Raw genomic sequence first — 19,979 nt, 5'->3', positions numbered from 1 at the left:
ACGCTGCGGTCCTTTATACGACTTCCTCCACCAATGAGCTCACACACACGTCTCACACACACACACACACACACTCCCCCCGGCTGCCACCGAAATTCCCTTCCCAGAATTCGGGATTTTACGTGTAACCTCAAGTTATTCTCGCTCCGATGATGTTTCACGCGCGTGGAAAATACGGAATGGACTCAGACGCCACTACTGTATTATTGTGCAAAAACGTATTTCCGTGTGAAACCAACTTGGTTTAGCCCCCCTGCGTGTTTCTTCCACAGGTTACTGAAGCACAGCCCGCTATATAGTTATATAATAATCATGTCCTGCTTCTCTGGGATTCTATTTATACTTATAGTGAACATGTATATTCATGACGGCATTCACTCTCACTAATATAACTTAACCTACTTTGAGCTGTCACGATTCTTTCTTGTATGATTATTAATAACCTTTTTCTGTACTAGTTGGTCTGGTTTTCTTGTCATGTGTGAAACAGTTTCACTATTATTATTATTATCATTATTATTATCGTCATCATTATACTGTTATATAGTATACTCTGTTACATTAATATTCTTATTACTCTGTATCATTTCAAGATGTACTGATAAAGTCTGTACAGCAGGATTCTGCTTATAATAGCTGAACTGTATACACATTTCTTACATAATCTTGAAATAAATTCAAAAATATAACCTGATATTCTGCTAGCACTTAAACATAGTAGGTATGAAAAGCACAAAATGAATAATTGATGTTTTCCTGGTGTGAGCTGTGCTGTGTGACACTGTAATTCTTCCACTCTAGTCTAGCAGGCAGTGTGGCATTGAGCTGTGGGCTGTGGGCACTTAACACACTCAGGTACCCTAATAAGCTTTCTTATGTATATAACATATATGTATAGCGGGTTTGGCTGGGGCCTGCTCTGTGGTGGGTCTGGGGTTCGAGTCCCGCTTCGGCGTCCCGTCCGAGGTGTGTCCCCTCCTCCCTCCAACCTTGCTCCCCGTGTTGCCGGGTTAGGCTCCGGTTCACCTCGACCTCGCTTGGCACAGGCAGCTTCAGACAGTGTGTGTGTGTGTGTGCATTGACTGAATTAGTTTAAAAAGAATTCATATACCACTGAGCAAAGCTTCTGTAGAATTTCACAGTAACATTTCTGACTTGAAGAAGAGTATAAAAACAGTGACTTCACTGTAGGGATACAATGTTGAAGTGATTAATGCGTGAGTCATTTTCAGAAAGTAGGTGAAGGGATAAGTCCACCAGCTGCAGGTAATTTGGAAAAAAGTAGGTGTCGTATTTATCATTTCCCGATTTCATTATTCAGCAGTTTTGAAAATGGACTTTATTCTACTAATGTATACATTTAGCTTTATTATTAAAATGCAGAATGTTGTTCTCATTTACTGTTTACCTTCCCAAATGTCGAGACTTTATTCCATTGTAGTCATCCCCCAGCTATGCTGTTTACAGGGTTCAGTTCCAAGCTCTGGTGTTTCAGAACTTACTGGAATTTATGAGTGTTTGTCTCTTCGAACAATATCTACACACCACCTGTCAAAATGTGTAACTAAACCCACGTTGTGACGTAGTACCGCTACTGTTATTTTGTAATCGTCACATATTTTGAAGCAGAAGTCATCTTATGGAAAGTCGAAGATTTGATTTGTAGACTTTCCTGCTTTTTTTCTTTTTTAGGGGCGGCTTGTAGTCCAACGGTTAGCGCTGCTGTCTTTGGAGCCAAAAGTTGCAGGCTTGGATCCCACCTCTAGCTGTGGTACTCTCAAGCAATGTACTTACCCTAAATTACTCCAGTAAAGTTATCCAGCTGTATAAACATGTAAGTTGCTTTGGAGAAAAGCATCAGCTGAATGAATAAATGTATCTTTTGCACTTGCTTCTGGTGAACACAGAAATGCTAAATCAGAGCAGTTTCCACAAATTATTTAATACATCATCTGAACCGCCTGTCCCATACGGGGTCGCAGCCTAACCCGGCAACACAGGGTGTAAGGCTGGAGGGGGAGGGGACACACCCACAACGGGACGCCAGTCCGTCACAAGGCCCCCCAAGCGGGACTCGAACCCCAAACCCACCAGAGAGCATGACAAGGGCCAACCCACTGTGCCATCGCACCCCCCCATTTAATACATTCAGTTATTTATTTCCCAACTAAAGTAGTTAGGAAAAGCGATACTGTTTCTCCAGGAGGCTTACAACATTCTCCCATATATTTAGTTACTGCCCTCATTGTGGCAGTGCCTCTTATCTTGTGCTCGGAAGAGTAACTATAGAAGAGGGAGGACACAATGATTGGCATTCCCTAAAGAGTCCATCCCTCAGAAAGATTCCTATCTAAAAGTCAGCAGCTGATGAATGTGGCATTTGCATTGAAACCCTGCGCTGATAAGTGTGGGTTTCACTGTGAACACATTCCACTAGTGCAATTTCACTGTAATCTCAAAGATGCTCAGCAAAGATTACCCCCCCATCGTTTCACCGAGAGGTACACAGGAGTGTGGCGAGAATTCTACAACAAGCAGCAGAAGTGATGTAAATTTCAAACAATTGTTTAATTCACACACACAGTCCGAAACCACTTGTCCCAAGTGGGGTCACGGTGAGCCAGAGCCTAACCCGGCAACACAGGGCATAAGTCTAGAGGGGGAGGGGGACACACCCAGGACGGGACGCCAGTCCATAACAAGGCACCCCAAGTGGGACTTGAACCCCAGACCCACCAGACGGCAGGACCCAACCAAACCTGCTGCGCCACCACACCCCCTCTGCTTCTTTAATTAAATGTAACTAAATAAATATTCATACATATGAATTTTAATTGCTGTGAAAATAATAACGAACTCATGTACACAAATGATGATTTGTTCTTGTACTAGTGTGTTGTCTACACTGGTCTAGCGCATAGTCGCAGTTTATTTTGTCATGTCACAGTGACCTGCTGGATGTTGACCCCATGCGAAGCACAAACCCCACCTTTTAAGCGTCTGACTCAGCGCCTGTTACAGTAACCAAGGTCATTTTTACACATATTTAATCTGGAAGGGACAGACACTGGATCTGACACCTTCAAGGTTATCTCTGAATGTAAAGTAGTGGCACACACCATGGTGGGAATGTAAAGCCAGGAAACAAACAGCTCCTGCAATCCTAGCACTTAACCCAGTGTCTCCCTGACTTGATCTTTGAAACCTGCTGCTGGACTTTTTACATGCATGTTTTTGTCCACCCTAATAAACCAGTTTTATTAAATTGTTGCTATAGAAGTGATATTATGAACCACTTTGCCTTTATTCTAAGTAAGCTCGGTAAGTGGATGTTCTGATGCTGTAAATATGAACAAAGTTAATAACATATATCAGAGTCTCTATTTCCTTATTTTATTGTCCATTTTTCCAAGAAATATTCTGAGCCATGATTTATAAATTTTAAAAAAACATGCAATTATTATTTGCTGAGCACAGCCAGGAATTTAACAGTCCAAGGACCTAAAGGCTGGCTTGGGGTTAACCCAAGTCCTAAAAAGTAAACTCTATCAACTAATTAATCTTAATTCTATGATTACAAGATGTATTGATCATTCCTGAGTTGCAAATAATTTAACATACTTCCATGCTAAACCAGTTTAAGAAATGCCTCTATTTAAGTTTTTACAGAATAAAAACCAACAACTCATCCGTCAGAAAAGACAGATGATAGTTAAGGGATCTCAGGAGATCAGTATTCATCCGGCAGCTCCGCCACAATAAAACAAGAAGATCCGATGTCTATACTTAACCCACTCTGACAGATTTTAGCCTTCTCCCTCTAATCCCTGGTTATAGAGAGTAAACATGAGCCCAGAGATTAATTAAACCTCATTGTATAGCTCTGTGAGGTCAAAGCAATCTTCTTCAGCTCACCAAAGCCACATAATTTATCATGTTTGGTGACACACGGGCTGCTTTTCCTCAGCCAAAGCAGTTTTATTTTAATTGCGTGGGACTTTGACTCGGTTTAACCCGGCAGTATGTGAAATTAAACACAGTTGCACTACAATGAAAAACCTGAGAATTTAACACTGGTCAAACTGTAATAAAGCAATGCATTTCAAATTACAAATATTGCTAATACACACGCATTTTCTGAACCACTTGTCCCATACGGGGTCGCGGGGAACCGGATCCTAACCTGGCAACTCAGGGCGTAAGGCTGGAGGGGGAGGGGACACACCCAGGATGGGACGCCAATCCATCACAAGGCACCCCAAGCGGGACTTAAACCCCAGACCCACCGAAGAGCAGGACCCGGTCCAACCCGCTGCGCCACCGCGCCCCCATATTGCTAATAATGTAGGTTAATCTTTCAAACTAAAAATTCTGAAGGCGAATTTGAAATTACACTCAGCCTTTATGTAACAAGGTCCCATACAATGAACATCCACTATAACAGCTTCCGAAAATTTACACCAGTACTATTAAACAACAAATTTGCTCATTATACAGTCACTCTACTCCCCTATATAATTTTCATTAGATTCATTCCTCCAATGAAACTTACAATTATTTACCCATTTAGATAGCTAGGCAACTTCTATTGGAGTAATGTTAGGGTGAGTATTTTGCTCAAGGGTATGACAGGTGGAAGGGAGGTTCAAACCTATAACTTTTGCATCCAAAGGCACCAGCTCAACCCACTACACTATCATCTACCCTTGTTGAGAAATGCTATTAAAGTTGCCTTTTTCAAAGTAAATGCAAGTAGAAACAGCATTTTTTAAAAAATATATGTCCTTTGCTAGGGGGTGCGGTGGCGCAGTGGGTTGGACCACAGTCCTGCTGTCAGGTGGGTCTGGGGTTCAAGTCCCGCTTGGGGTGCCTTGTGATGGACTGGCGTCCCGTCCTGGGTGTGTCCCCTCCCCCTCCGGCCTTACGCCCCTGTGTTCCCGGGTAGGCTCCGGTTCCCCGTGACCCCGTATGGGACAAGCGGTTCTGAAAATGTGTGTGTGTGTGTGTGTGTGTGTGTGTGTGTGTGTGTGTGTGTGTGTGTGTGTGTGTGTGTGTGTGTGTGTGTAATCTTGAAAAAAAGGCAACAAGCAGTACATCCACATACACTCAACCTTACATGGATGGTTCCAGACAACACAACCCCCCCAAGTTATACATTCAGAGCTGTCACTGAGCACAGCAGCAAAGGAAACATGGAATAAATACTTGATTATTGCAAATAGTGGATTTGGCAAGACGGGACCGACACGGTGCAGGGAGGAGGAGCAGAACTGTCCGTACACATGAGTAAACAATGAACCTATCAATAACTGTCTATCTGAAGTTATTTGGAGTAGTAATAATAACAACAACAACAATAATAATGATAATAGTTCCTGTACTCCAAAACTGCCCACATAACATGAATTGTTAAAAGGTGTAATAAAAGTGAGGAAATACGGCACATGGTACATAAGCATGACGTAGCAATGCAATAATAGTGTTGCTACCTGGAGACTCTCCAACTTTTAAGTCTTTACGTTCATTACAGAAAGTGTGGTATTTTCCCGTTTTATCTTACGACGCAGGTTGCAGAAATTTTTCTTGGTACTCATTTCCTCACAAATGAAAAGAAAGACGCAATGACTCACCCCAGCCATCTCCTAATTTTAAAAAAAAATTATGTTTTTCCTGTTGGGCGGATAGGAGAATTACGTTTCCACATGTCGGCTTGTGCCGGACACCTTGCCCTTTCATTTTTGGGGTTTCTTATGAAGCTGGCTGGCAGTATCATACATCCATGCTTTCCTGTCCAGGGCCTGGGGAATAATGAAATGCATATTATTTTTGTTCCTACAAACTTGGCATACTTGTTTATTTAAACAGAATCAATTACTAATAATTAGTACATTAGGGGATCTGTAACAGATTACAGAATTACATTTTTTAATGGTTTGATTATAAAAATAAAAGGCTTTCGGACATAGTAACAAGCTGCTACGTAAACAATGTGATAAATGATAAAGTTATTAGTGGAAACGGGTGTATTTCTTAAGTGTTTCATGTTCTTATAAGTCAGGATTTAAAAAGGGCTGGGGGCTCAATGATTAACAAGGTGAAATCCTGTAAAAAATATGCCCTGGTGTATAAACAAAGCACATTCAAAAGTAGGGAAAAATATGTTTCCAGAAGCACTTCTCCATGCTTATAATTTAAAGATTAAGATTAATTACTAAAAGTGAATTGATGGGTGGATGGACATGCTTTATAATTTCCCCTTCATTAAATGTACTGACCCCCACCACACACACACACACACACACACACACACACACACACACAATGCCCTTCTACCTCAATGTTAAGTCCTTGACGTCGCTCATTTCTGATAACTTGACTCACTAAAAACCCCCACAGAAAGTGTCTGTCGAACTAGTAATACAAAAAAAACATTTTCAAACGATGCAGATTTTCCTGTTGTTTGGTCTCCTTATTAAAAATGTATTGCATGATAGTAGGAGTTTATAAAAGATTACAAAAACATATGGGCCAATGAATGGGTTATAAATCGAAAGGGTCACCGGACCGCGTGGGGCACAAGGCAGCGGGAGTAATCAGCACAGGCTGTGTATTCGCAGAATTCCCCTAGAACCCTGAGCCAAAACAAAGTGGGACCGTGTTGTGTGTTTTACCAGACTGGGAGGAGGGTAAAGGTGACACAGAGAGCGGAATGTTGAGTTGAGACTCAGCACAGATATTTGGACCGAGTGCAGGACAGTGATTCATCTTTCTTCTTGAAAGCGGAACAAAAAAGTTTTTCAAACTCTGGCCGTACGACACTGTTTTATGGCAATAATAACTAAAACTTGCATAAAATGTATCATTTCGAAGTCAAGTAGATGGACAGACCCTGCGGCAACAGCGGAGCAACTTTACAAATCAAATGCTGTCTTTATAACGACTTAAAAATCGTAAGATGTTCACTTCCGTATGAAAAGGTGGAGAACAGCTATTTAGAAGAGAACCGGATGCGTCTGTATTTATTCACACCTACGCCGTGGATTCTGCTACTGTCCTCCCACAGCGCATACGCATTTTTACCTGTGGACAAAAAAGGCGTCACACCTACGGAGCGCCTCGTGTTTTGTTGCGGCTCGTTCTTCAAAACAGATGCGCGCCGTATATCTCTCACGGAATATCTGTCCCGGAATCGTGAAAATCAGTTCCGCCTCCTACTGGCCGTGTGCATGTGTGTGTGTGTGTGTGTGGGAGAGAGAGAGAGAGAGACAGACAGACAGACAAATAGAGAGACTATCAGGATTTATGCGTGAAGATATCGATCCTTGCTGGGTCCAGGCTGCCAAACCTCAGGCAGATGACAGATGGCTGCACCTCTGAAAAACACACCATTCCGGAGAGCGGACTTTGGGGAGGAAGTGGAGCGTGAGAATACGCGGCAGACATATGGAAAGAGCGATGCCCGGCCGTCTCCCAGCGCAGCGACGGCGTGCTCTCGCCATCCTTGCTCTGGGCACCTCCTGGTAATACGGCCGAGCCCGGTGACTGGCAGCTGCAGACCCCTCTGCCTGCCTGTTAGACGTTCTGCCTCGGTACACATCATACATCATCTCCATCCTTCCACACACACACACACACTCTTTCGGAAATAGGCCATTTGGTGACAGGCACTTCCGACTTCCCTCGCGTCACCCACGAGTCTCTCCCTTTGTCTCCGACCCGGTCCGTCACCTCACGCCCTGTCCAATATCTAGCCTGTTCCTTCACCCAACTTCTGATGTATTGTGGAACACGTCGGGTGTGGGGATCACGAGGTGGACGTGTCCGCCAACGTTCAAGCAAGCTCGCTGTGTCCACCGCTATTTGCGTATAGCTCCGTAGAGCACTATTGACCACTTTTTGTTCCCCCCAAACCTGCTCTATTTCACGACCAGTCCTTCACCCGGTCTCTGCCCCAACAGTCCCTCCGTGTCACACACTGGGAATCAACTGATAAACGAAGCTCACAAAAGGCTTTAAGTACTAGTCTGGCTGCCAACAAAACTGCACCCTCCTACCGCTCCTCACATTTTCGCGGCACAAAGGCGCCGCTCGGCCCACCGGGATGTGAGAAACGCCACCCTGCTCTTTGTGTCGCTCCGCTATTGTCAGGTCTGCGAGCGCGATGTTCCTCCGAAGGCCCCGATCAGGAAGCAGCCGCCACTGAGGGATTAGCACTGCCGTACTGACATGAGCACACTGCAACCATGAGGTCTCGGTCAAACAACCGGAGTGCAGGAGGAGGGCGCTGTCAGGTCCTGTCCGAGGCGCTACAGCAGTGCACCGCAGAATATGTTCATTTGCAGCAAACGTGTGAAAAGAATACCTTTCATAAGGCTTCTTTGACGCACATTTTATGCATTGTATACCGTAAAAGTTGAACCACGTCTTTGCATTTGAAAAGCGCACGTAACAGCGTTCGGTCGTATCGTTGTAACCCATTGTTAACATTATCAACGCGAACAGCGTACAACCGTGCTGTTAATGTTGTGTTACGGAGCAGTAGGTTTACACACACACACACACACACACACACATTCTTACTAACAACAAAAGCATTTTTAATAATTAACTGCAATGCATACATTAAGCACATAAGAATAATTTGCTTATTCTAGTTAGAGAAATAGTGCTTGAGAGGCTACGAATTCTTGCCGAGAACCCTCATGTTTAACATTAAATGAGGACTGGTATGAAGATTAAAAAGGCAAATTTTTGACTATAAAGAATATGTGACTGCACTAGGTATTATACAGTATATACGGTGTGGAAGTTTGGAGGAAAAGTTACCCTGACCCCAAAGCGTGGAGAGTAACAGTGTTAGAAAGGCCACCTTGCAACCGAAGGGTCGGGTTTTAATCTCCACTCCTCCTGTTGTAGCCTTGATCAAGGTTCTTCACCTGATTTGACATGGTAAGAATTACACAGCTGTGTAAATAAATGGGTAACTAAATTTGAAATACTGCTAAGGAATACTCATACTAAGCTAACTTTGCATGCTGCTTTGCAGAAAAGCATCAGGTAAAGGAAGAAAAATAATGAACTGGTAGTTGGGATGTTCAGAACAAATACATGAAAGAGAGATTCTGCAGTATAATATAACAATATTGTAAGACTATATAATATAATATAATATAGCTTCTGCTGTCTTGTCTTAGAATTCGGACTCCAACTTTACCCCACGTCCACCACCATCTCCATCACCATGCTTGGTGTACTCGGACACCCTGACAGTGGAAAACAAGGTATACGTCCTGTCCCTGTGAAGAGGAAGAGAGAGGTGAGGGAAGGTGGACTGCCGCACCAGGAGCGTGGTGCGTTCCACTGCCGTGCCGCGACACGCACCAGACAAGGAGGCTACACCGTCCTGCCCCGTAACTCTTACTAGGGTAACACTGAACTCCCTCAGGATGAATATGCGCCTGTCACCCTGGCGACCTGGACTGCTTCCAGCATCCTCTGCCTCTCACACCACTGAGCTGCTCCATGGCACGATTTACTGAGGAAATTAATCTGGAGTCCGGGACGTGTGCCCACAGAACCAGCCGCTCCTACAGACGCCTCCTCCAAATACATTCTCTCTCTCTCTCTCTCTCTCTCTCTCTCTCTCCTTTTTTATCTCTCCGGTTTTGCTCGGGGAGGGGGGGCTCAAAAAATGCTTTGTCCATTTCCTCTTTCTGTCTCTGGCTATTCAGAAGATTCTAAATCAAATTACTTTTTTGGCATCAGAAAAATCTCCTATTTCCATATACAAAGCAAAAAAGGCAAAAGAACTCGTATCAACAGTAGTAGTGATAGTAATAATATCAATATCAATATTATTATTATTATTATAATTATTATTATTATTAAGAAGAAGAAGAAAACCCAAATTACAACAGACAAGACATTAAACTATAAAAATAGCAGTTACAGAAAAAAATGATACACCCTTTTTATGAACATAGTCAGTCCCAGCTCCTGTGACGGTGGCAGGTTGCCACATATTGTACTGCTATTTTGCAGCTTCATCTGATCTCAGCCAGCAGAATGGCCGGTCGTGGGTACCAAAGACGTGACGAATTGTGGGTGAACTCTGTGTATTCTAGAAGTAAAAAAGTGTATATTTACCGCCTGCTGCTAGAACGTACGTATCCACTTCCATCGCTTATTGTGTTCGTGTTCTGTTCTACAGGGAGAAAAGTAAACCTTTGAGGGTCCAAGAACCAACGGCCGCCCCCACCCCGCGAGCATACGACTCGAAAGGGTATCGGAGCTCTTGGACACCCTGACAATTAACCCCTTGTTACAGCGCTGCGGCGTTTCACCACGGTCAAGCTGTGCAAACCCGACAGCGATCGTTTGTTGGGGCTCAGGGCTCATTAGTACCCATGAGCACACGGGACACCGGTCCGCTGAACGCCATTGTCATCCCTGGCTGAACTCCACAGCCCCTGTGCTACGGACCAAGAGCGACTACTGCGAGAGCCTTGAAGCCACGATGAGCCCAGTGACTCAGCTGCAAAGGGAAGGCGGTGGGACACGCCAGGGGACACGGGAATCCCAGGGATGGAGAGCACCAATCGTAGATTCCCTGCCGAAGGCATTCCGGCAGTTGCGTCGCGCTCGCTCCTTCCCTTCTGACCTTTAATTGCATTACAATATACCGCACGTCCGCATTATCCGTTTACATACAGCGCGAAAGGCTTTGCGAAAGTGTTCTGGAAATCGTTCCGTAACCCATTTGCTCGCATGGATTTTCAAAGGGCCGACTGAGGCGCAGTTGCGTAACGGAGTTGTGCAACTCAGCTAAACGACATGAATGTCCCGGTGTGTTTGGGTGATGAAGTCGCACAAGTCCCTGCATTGAGAAACGTAACGTTATAAAAAAGAAATAACGAAAGTCTGTCATCACTTAATCAATTCATTCGTTCATTTGTTGCTTTTGGTGCCTGGCTGTCGCCTCTGACTGTAATGACACAACGGGAAAACATTTGTTAAGAATAATTACAATATCTAAAATGTGTTCGTTATAAATCATACAGTGCTTCTCGAAAGTATGTGAACCCTATAGGGATGATTGTTATTCTTGCGTAAAATATTAAAATAAACTTATAAAATCTAAACGTTAAATCTTAAAATGAATGTATAAAATTAACAAATGATTGATTTACACACCTGACTCTACTTACCTTCTTGCATCAACCAGTGACACTTGAGCTTCACTTATTTTTGCACCTGCACTACTTGTGTGTTTCTACTACGCGCACGATTTGCTCTAAAGCAACATGTGGAACTGGTCATTACACACATATTATGGCACATGAGAAACACTGATTCTCATTAAATACCCATTTTATGGTAAAACTAAGGGACACAAGGGCTTCACACACTTTCAAGCTGCGCTGTATTTACACAGGTACACTGTCCGAAACATAGAAACTGCACAAAATTCACACTTTCATGCTTTATGCTTATCCTCAAAAATGTAAAATTCCAAACTACGGGAAGTGCTCACCACAAATGGTATTTCATGGTAAAGACTTTCCGTAGCTTGGGATGATGTGTGTTGCCAACATAATTGGAATCGATACCTTCCGGCTTCGGGGGTCACACGGTGGGTTATTCTGTGTTATAAAAGACATCAATTAGCTCCAAATGAGGTCACTTAACAGTCATCGAGACGTTTGCAATCCATGCAACTGTACTGCGTGTCAAACTGACACCACGATAGCGACAGAGAAAGTACACTGCGTGGACACACACACATACACAAATTGCACAAGGACTAGCAATGCGCTTAGTGTTGATTTTTTATTTATAACATTAGTCTTTGCCTGAGACTTTTTCCAATGTGTGGCACAGTCATGCAGTGAGCAGCGCTGCTGCTTGGTGGTGTAAGAGGACATGGGGTTGAACCCTGCTCAGTCTGTGTGGAGTTTGCATGTGCCTGTGTGGGTTTTCTCTGCATGGGTGCTCTGGTTTCCTCCCACAGATCGAAGACATGCAGTTCAGGTGAATCGGTGACTCTGAAGTGCCCTTGGTGTGTGAATGGATGAGCATAGGCTCCAGTTTACCGCATCCCTGCTCAGGATGAGTGGTTATTGTACATTTTTATAGCATTGGATGATCAGCTTTACGGCTTTTTACCAATTTATATAGGAGGGTGTTCTTTCTCGAGTCATTTAAGGTACAGCAGGAGTGGGATTCGGACCAGGAACTTTCTGATTGCAAGGATTTATACCAAACCCGCGTAAAATTTAAGAAAAACACGAACACGCCATGGTTGGAAAATTCAGCTGATCCACTAGCAGCGTTTCGGCACTTAAAGCCACGAGGCCTATGTGGAGAGAGGTAGCAATCAGGACAGTGTAATCCCTTACAATGAACAGGAAATTACTAGAAAAGTTACCGTTCCCGTTCAGAGAGCCAGACAGGAATGTGAACTGCAGAAAATCTCCAAGAAGACCGTCCAAACCGAAATAACTGCCCTGAAAATGAGACGTTGCAATAATAATAAAGATGAACATAATATGATGGGATCTGCATATGACAGCGGGGGCTTCGCTTCACTAACACGTGCCCGACAGATTATTTCCAAATTCATCCTGTTCAAATCCAGACTCCTTTAAAGCAGCTGGATGACAAATTGACATACTGGGCAGCAAAATGAAATTGACGCAGCAGGTGTTAACCCCGTGTGTGCCGGGCCCTGCGTGACAATCACGAAGCATCGCGGTGTGTACAATTCCTCAGCGGGACATTGCAGTCACGGTAAAACCTGGGTTACACTGCAACCTAATGACACGGTAAGTACCGTAAAAAAGATTGGTTGCTAAATCATGTTGGAGGTGTGTGTTGTGTCTGCCAGCTTCGGGTTAGAGGTGTAAAGCTGTCTCAGTGAAAGTACTGCATCACCCTTCCATCCATTCATCCACCCATCAGAAGGAACTGCTCGGCCAAATGTCTTGAATATATTCCTAATAAATTTTACTCCTATTGAACAGGGTAGTACGGTATAGTGCAGTTTTGCCATCTTGTGGCCAAACATTTTACAACACTTCACATGGTAAAATGATGATCATTATAGCTGAGTGATTACTCCACCAAAGCTGTCAAAGCCCATACAGTAAACTGCTTGATCGGTGCTCAGAGCTCCAAGATTGTTATGCTATCTGTTATTTATTATGCCTGTATAATTATTCAGTGTCTTTCTTACATGATATATGATATTCCTTTTCAGTAACTGAATGAAACATGAGAGACTTTTTGTAAGATCTTATCCACAGCGACCACATGTAGCCAAAATGAACACTTTTATTCCATAATAAACTCTGCAGGCCTTTGAAATGCCTCCCCGTGTGTTTTCTGTTCAAGAATTGTATGACTTTTTTTATGATTTATTACCGGCAGCCACAGATTTCAAGGACTTGATCCAACTTGTATTGAGGAATGTCCCGAATTTGATTACATACAGTAGTACACATACTGATCTTCTCTTTTGTAGACAATGGAAATTTTATTTTTTAAAAGTCATGCATAATGCAGAGCTTGTGATAAATGTGAGGGAACTGCAGATAAACTAGGTACATTAAAAAATACCTAATTTGTGTAGATGTTTCAGGACACACCTTACGAACAGGCTTGAGCAAGATATTTCCTCTTATTGTTACTGAATCATGTATCTTTAGAACCTCCTTTGCTCTTCTAGGTCTTCGAACTGTTATTTATAAACCACTACATGACAAAGTAGAACTTTCCAATAAACTCAAAAATTAACACCAAAATATTTATCCTTCATGCTGCTGAGAAATGAGCTTCGTTAGAACATATAGCAAGTGGTGAGGCTCCCACCATGAAGGTGTACAGGTGAATGTTGAGGTCCAGAAAATCAGCAATTTGAGTCAAAATATTTTTTCTTCTTTCCTTTCAGTCCACATATGTTATTATTCTAAATAAATGCTGTTTGCTGACAGTACATTTATCATAAGCGGTAATGTAATTGTAGTTTTTAAAAAAATTAATACAGGGGATCACAAAATATACAATATATTTTGATATATTGCAGCAACGTTTGTGTGTCTACATTTGACATTTCAGTCTTCATTTTCATTCATTTCAGTTTAATGTTTCAAAAATGTACTTTTTATTTATGAAAATTAAAATCGTGGTAACATTTTTCCATTTACTCCATATATACTATACAGAAATGGAAGTATCAGTGTCATTGTATTGTATTACAATGCCAGAATTTGTATTGCATTCAGAATTGAAGCATGACAACGGACATAAATCAGAGAATAATCATAACATTGTGCTTCGGTCATAGAAAAAAACATTGTCACAATTGGTCCACTAAGAACAAAAGGGATCTTCTGGAGAAAAAAAAACACAGGACAGTGATTTCTTTTTTTTTTTTTTCTTCCCAGTAAATAAGGTATCACAATACACTTGTTGTGTTGGTCATTTTGTTTTGGTTAAATTTAAAATATTCATTAATAATATTTCTTGAATATGCCAAGCAGATAGTGTTGTTAGATGATGCATTTTTTTCCCCAGAAGGATCTTTTTAGGATTGGGTGATACCCAGAACTTCCACTGCTCTCAAAGATTTGACTTATAAAACCAATTTTTCAGCTTTAAGTAATAAAAAGGTAATAGTCCTCATAATAATTTCATGCTTTAATAGACAAAAGATAAAGGAAAACAAACTTCATAGACATATTCCAAGAAAGAGATGGGAGGAAACCAAGCTCCGAAATGTCTGGGAATTTTTGTTGATTTTAATCAGCCAATCATGAAATGTGCGGTACTGTGAGGAATACCACTGCTAAAGTGCACAGCTGTGACTTTAATTAGGCATCTTAAAACTGGAATCTAAAATGTAAAAAGTGGGGCAGCAGGTAATTTATGGTTTATTGTTTTTATAGTCTTCGGTGGGCTCACCACCTGCCGGAGAAACCATAAGGGGCCGGTGCGTTGTGATTTGGGCGGTGGTCAGGGCCGAGTGCCCGGCCGACCCGAACCTCGGGCGCCAACTCTGGTTTTTGGGACTTGGAATGTCACCTCACTGGCGGGGAAGGAGCCTGAGCTGGTGCGGGAAGTTGAGAGATACCGTCTAGATATAGTCGGGCTCACTTCCACTCACAGCTTGGGTTCTGGAACCACTCTACTCGATCGAGGGTGGACTCTCCACTATTCTGGCGTTGCCCAAGGTGAGAGGCGGCGGGCTGGTGTGGGCTTATTAATAGCCCCCCAGTTCAGCCGCCATGTGTTGGAGTCTACCCCGGTGAATGAGAGGGTCATCTCCCTACGCCTTCGGGTCAGGGAACGGTCTCTCACTGTCGTTTGTGCTTATGCGCCTAGCGGCAGTGTAGAGTACCCGGCCTTTTTAGAGTCCCTGGGGGGCGTGCTGGAAAGCGCTCCCACTGGGGACTCTGTCGTTCTACTGGGGGACTTTAACGCCCACGTGGGCAGCGACAGTGATACCTGGAGGGGCGTGATTGGGAGGAACGGCCTCCCTGATCTGAACCCGAGCGGTGAGTTGTTATTGGATTTCTGTGCTAGTCGCGGTTTATCCATAACGAACACCATGTTCATGCATAAGGGTGTCCATCAGTGCACTTGGCACCAAGACACCCTAGGTCGGAGGTCGATGATCGACTTTGTAGTCGTTTCTTCTGATCTTCGACCATATGTCTTGGACACTCGGGTGAAGAGAGGGGCTGAGCTGTCAACTGATCACCACCTGGTGGTGAGTTGGATTCGATGGCGGGGGAAAAAGCTGGACAGACCTGGCAGGCCCAAACGCATAGTGAGGGTCTGTTGGGAACGTTTGGCGGAGGCCCCTGTCAGAGAGGTCTTCAACTCCCACCTCCGACAGAGCTTCAACCAGGTCCCGAGGGAGGTGGGGGACATTGAGTCTGAATGGACTATGTTCCGCTCCTCCATTGTCGGTGCGGCTGTCCGGAGCTGCGGCCATAAGGTCTCCGGTGCCTGTCGCGGCGGCAATCCCCGAACACGGTGGTGGACACCGGAAGTAAGGGATGCCGTCAAGCTGAAGAAGGAGTTCTATCGGGCCTGGCTGGCTCATGGGACTCCTGAAGCAGCTGACAGGTACCGACGGGCCAAACGGAGCGCGGCTCTGGCAGTCGCCGCGGCAAAAACTCGGGCTTGGGAGGAGTTCGGTGAGGCCATGGAGGAAGACTTTCGGTCGGCCTCAAAGAGATTCTGGCAAACCGTCCGGCGACTCAGAGGGGGGAAGCGGTGTTCCACGAACACTGTTTACAGTGGAAGTGGTGCGCTGCTGACCTCAGCTGAGGATGTCCTCGGGTGGTGGAAGGAGTACTTTGAGGATCTCCTCAATCCCTCCGACACGCCTTCCGTAGAGGAAGCTGAGGCTGGGGACTCGGAGGGGGACTCGTCCATTACCCTGGCTGAAGTTGCTGAGGTAGTCAAAAAACTCCTCGGTGGCAAGGCTCCGGGGGTGGATGAGATCCGCCCCGAGTTTCTCAAGTCTCTGGATGTTGTGGGGCTGTCTTGGCTGACACGCCTCTGCAGCATCGCGTGGAGTTCGGGAACGGTGCCTCTGGACTGGCAGACCGGGGTGGTGGTCCCTCTTTTTAAGAAGGGGGACCGGAGATTGTGTTCCAACTACAGGGGGATCACACTCCTTAGCCTCCCTGGGAAAGTCTATGCCAGGGTACTGGAAAGGAGAATCCGACCGATAGTCGAACCTCGGATTCAGGAGGAGCAATGCGGTTTTCGCCCTGGCCGTGGAACACTGGACCAGCTCTATACCCTCACTAGGGTGTTGGAGGGTTCGTGGGAGTTTGCCCAACCAGTCCATATGTGTTTTGTAGACCTGGAGAAGGCATTCGACCGTGTCCCTCGTGGCATCCTGTGGGGGGTACTTCGGGATTATGGGGTTCGGGGCTCGTTGCTACGGGCTGTTCGTTCCCTGTATGACCGGAGCAGGAGCTTGGTTCGCATTGCCGGCAGTAAGTCAGACCTGTTCCCGGTGCATGTTGGACTCCGCCAGGGCTGCCCTTTGTCACCGATTCTGTTCATTATTTTTATGGACAGAATTTCTAGGCGCAGTCAGGGAACGGAGGGTGTCTGTTTTGGTGGCCGCGAGATCTCGTCTCTGCTTTTTGCGGACGATGTGGTCCTGTTGGCTTCATCAAGTCAAGACTTGCAGCGTGCACTGGGGAGGTTTGCAGCCGAGTGCGAAGCGGCGGGGATGAGAATCAGCACCTCCAAATCCGAGGCCATGGTTCTCAGTCGGAAAAAGGTGGATTGCTCCCTCCGGGTTAGGGGGGAGTTGCTCCCTCAAGTGGAGGAGTTTAAGTATCTTGGGGTCTTGTTCACGAGTGAGGGAAAAATGGAGCGGCAGGTCGACAGACGGATCGGTGCGGCGTCTGCAGTAATGCGGTCATTGTACCGGTCTGTTGTGGTGAAGAGGGAGCTGAGTCGTAAGGCGAAGCTCTCAATTTACCGGTCGATCTACGTTCCTACCCTCACCTATGGTCATGAACTCTGGATCATGACCGAAAGAATGAGATCGCGGATACAAGCGGCAGAAATGAGTTTCCTCCGCAGAGTGGCTGGGCGCACCCTTAGGGATAGGGTGAGGAGCTCAGTCACCCGGGAGGAGCTCGGAGTAGAGCCGCTGCTCCTCCGCATCGAGAGGAGCCAGTTGAGGTGGCTCGGGCATCTGTTCCGGATGCCTCCTGGACGCCTCCCTGGGGAGGTGCTCCGGGCTTGTCCCACTGGGAGGAGGCCTCGGGGCAGACCCAGGACACGTTGGAGAGACTATGTCTCCCGGCTGGCCTGGGAACGCCTTGGGGTTCCCCCAGAGGAACTGGAGGAGGTGTGCGGGGAGAGGGAGGTCTGGAGTACTCTGCTCGGACTGCTGCCCCCGCGACCCGGCCCCGGATAAAAGCGGAGGAAGATGGATGGATGGATGTTTTTATAGTATGTGGGGGTGCGGTGGCGCAGCGGGTTTGGCTGGGTCCTGCTCTCTGGTGGGTCTGGGTTTGAGTCCCACTTGGGGTGCCTTGTGATGGACTAGCATCCTGTCCAGGGTGTGTCCCCTCCCCCACCCACTCAGCCTTGCGTCTTGTGTTGTTGGGTTAGGCTCCGGCTCGCCGCAACCCCACTTGGGATAAGCAGTTTCAGACTGTGTGTGTGTTTTTCTACTGGTTGCACTCAAAAGACCAAGATTTGAACCCCACCTCCTACCTTGAGAAAGCTCTTTGTAGTAAAATTTGCTCTGGTGAAAATTACCCTGCTGTAGAAAAGACTAAAACATTGTAAATATCCTAACATCAAGAGTTACTTTTGAGAAAAGCGTCACCTAAATGAATGAATGAATGAATGAATGACACGGCATACATTGTGAACGTTAAAGGCTAATGTTGCGTTATATCAAGACTGAAGCAAGTCTTCATCCAACGAGATCTTATCCACAGTAACAGAATGCGGACGTGTTAAATAAAGCAACCGCGGTCTAAAGATGCGCTTTCCGCAAACAACGTCCGACCCATTTTAAGGCAGATCAAGGTAACAACAGAAATAGCAAACGTGTGTCTTCCAACGGAAGGAATGAATCACCGGCGAATAAAGCCGAGCACGTGATCCGGGCTCACGTAACGACGAGGAGGATTTGTACGGACGTGTACGAGCACTAGAAAGGATGACGGGCATTCTTCAGTGATGCATATCAAAACTGCATAAAAAGCTATCAGGGTTCATGCAACACATGATTAGGATTAAAAAATATTTTTAGTCATGCTGTGTTTTTTCCCCCCAAAGTGGTGAACAACAGATTTATGTAAGAGACGCAGACAGATGGTAGCTCTGCAGTAATCTCTAGGCGGTGCAGGGCTCCAGAGGCCAGTAGGTCTGCTCGGGGGGACAGGAGTGCCGCTACTATTCCTAGTCGTCCTGCCCCGTATTAGCCTTTGCTCTAGGCTAACACCGGAAGCTGAAATAGGAGAAAAAAATTTCGGGTGAAATACAAAATTATTCCGGCACGCAGTCTCCTCCAGACAGGCTCTACATCCACCTATGTGTGTCTAACAGTTCTTTGTGTCCTTCACTACAGTATCTTGTGATGTGCTGCTGTGCTTGTTCTTAAGCTTTGTGTCTGTTGTTTGTACAGTCGCTTTGAACTAATTGCACGCAGACTCAGCACAGACACTACCAGTAGTATTAGTGGTATCTGCTGCTGTTGCTGCCTATAATAGAGCGGAATGCATTTCGCCGTTACCGTTTTTTTTTTTTTTTTTTTTTTTACAGAAATGCAAAACTGCTCCGCTTTTCGATTTTGGCTGCCTGCTGAAATTGGTAAAATGTTAAACCGCGAACAAAAAGCGATGCACAGAAATAGGAATGTTTTCGGTTGCAGTGACACACATCCAGTAAAATGCACAAAACGGCCAGAGGAACAGTTAAAACCTGGAAGCAGAAGGTCCGGGGGTTGCGGCGAAATAATGGAAAAATCGAGATATCGTTTCAGAAACCAATTAAGGGTGTAAAGTCATGCTCAAAGCTAAGACTGAATGTGTGCTGTGAATCATGTGAGCGTGTGTGTGTGTGTGTGTGAAGAATTCTTAAATACATAAAATGCAGACCGTGGGAAAAAAAAGTTCTACTAACACACTAAAGCTACAGCAATAACGTACACCCCCTTTGCACGCTTCCAACACCTCCAGTGTTTCTTCGTAAAATCCATTAAAAAGTACGCGAACGGAAAGCGAAAACGTTTTCACGCGGCCAGCTCGAGCGCATTTTGTGTACAGGACACATGGGTGGCGATGAATTGTTCTCTTATTCGGTCATGTCGTTTCTAAACGTACTAACCCGAGAGCACTGACGTGCAAGCAGTTACGAAGGAACTACAATCAACACCTTTACAGTTCATGCAGTGTTGAGGATTCAGAAAGTACAGAGATGTAAGG

This window comes from Scleropages formosus, chromosome 19 (assembly GCF_900964775.1).
Source record: "Scleropages formosus chromosome 19, fSclFor1.1, whole genome shotgun sequence".
Lineage (NCBI taxonomy): Eukaryota > Metazoa > Chordata > Actinopteri > Osteoglossiformes > Osteoglossidae > Scleropages > Scleropages formosus.
The sequence above is the reverse complement of the archived record's forward strand: the minus strand, read 5'-3'. Positions refer to the sequence as shown.